This window comes from Chrysochloris asiatica, unplaced genomic scaffold (genome assembly GCF_000296735.1).
Source record: "Chrysochloris asiatica unplaced genomic scaffold, ChrAsi1.0 scaffold07429, whole genome shotgun sequence".
Taxonomy (NCBI): domain Eukaryota; kingdom Metazoa; phylum Chordata; class Mammalia; order Afrosoricida; family Chrysochloridae; genus Chrysochloris; species Chrysochloris asiatica.
The window spans coordinates 1-1,541 of record NW_006415947.1 but is presented as its reverse complement, the minus strand read 5'-3'; the positions used below and the strand labels follow the sequence as shown (position 1 = coordinate 1,541).

General features: G+C 40.6%; 1 pseudogene; it reads right to left on the bottom strand.

The window, feature by feature from the left end:
• Positions 1–600: 600 nt before the first annotated feature.
• On the bottom strand, positions 601–1,013 carry LOC102818503 (annotated as a pseudogene).
• Positions 1,014–1,541: the final 528 nt, after the last annotated feature.

Below are 1,541 nucleotides of genomic sequence, written 5' to 3'. Positions count from 1 at the left end.
TCCATAGCTTGTCATGACACACACAATTAAAAACCTTTGTGTAATAAATAAAGCACAAGTAAACATCTTTCTGGTAATCTCTGCTTCCAACCTAAATCAATCTGAGGTCACAATGATATCCCTTGTCCCATATCCTCTTGTAAATCTGGCTTGAAAGTTTTTTGTCAATGTGTGGTTGCAGTCATTTTTGTGTTTTTAGCAAAATTTTACTTGCATGTAATATTAATGACATTTTCCGATGATTTCTACATTCCATTCGGTAGCCTCTCTTTGGAATGGCAAAAATACAGATATTTTCCAGTCAGTTGGCCAGGTAATTGTTGTTCAAATTGCTTAGCATAGACAAGTGAGTGTCACCGCATCACTTTGTTGAAAGATTCAATTTACATTCCATCAATTCCAGGTGCCTTGTTCTTTGCCAATGCCTTCAGTGCACCATGGACTTTGTCCTTCAGTATCATTGGCTCTTGATCATATGCTACACTTGAAATGGTGGTATTCCTTCCATCTTCTCTCTCTCTCTTTTTTTTTTTTTAAGTGTAATTTTCATTTTATTTTCTTGCAGGTTAGTTTTACTTCAGCCTTTAAGTGCTCAATTCCTTACATGAGTTTTGGTGGCCGTCGTGTGGCAGCACATGCAGGTCTAAATTGGGGTGGTGGTGTCCTTCTGAGCTTCAGAATAGTTCCTGACCACCTTGCTGTGAATGGCATACTTCACACAATAATGGAGTTTCACTTACAGCTTGGGTAGCACATATGCATCGAAGACACTCACTTCAGAAATATCCCTGACGGCTGCAAACTCTAGGTTTCAAATTACAAACTTTTTAATGGCCTTGTCTTTGGGCATGAAGCAGCCAGTTTGTGCAGCAAATAGGCTATATAAGGCATCAGCCCTTTTTGGCATGACCGTTGTTTCTCCTTTTCTTTGTTATCTTGGGAGCTAGGACTTGAGAGAAAGAGCCCTTCCATCTTCTCTTGATGCCTTCTACATTATTCAACACTTTGCCCATAAATAAAATCTTTCAATATTGCAAGTTGAGGGGCTCATCTTCTTGCACAATATCTGACAATATTATTGTGTTCTTCATCATGTTTCAATATTCTGGTGCTGACATTGTTCCACTGCTATTTATAAAGTTTTCAGTGACTGAATATTCAGAAGTAGTCTGTCTCTCCTTCTTCCTAATCTGTCTTTGTCTAGAAGCTCAGATAAAACCTGTCCACCGAGGGTAACCCTGTTGCTGTTGCTGTTGGGTGCCATGAGTTGGTACCAATTCATAACGACCCTATGAACAACAGAACGAAACACTGCCCAATCCTGGGCCAACCTCAAAATTTTTGCCACTCCTGAGCCCATTTATACAGCCCCTTTGCAATTCATCTCACTGGTGGTCTTCCTCTCCTTCTCTGACCCTCACGCTACCAAATGTGATATACTTCTCCAGTAACTGGTCCCTCCTGACAATATGTCTGAAGTATGAGAGATGAAGTTTGGCCATCCTGGCCTCCAAGGAGCACTCTGGCTGCACTTCTTCCAA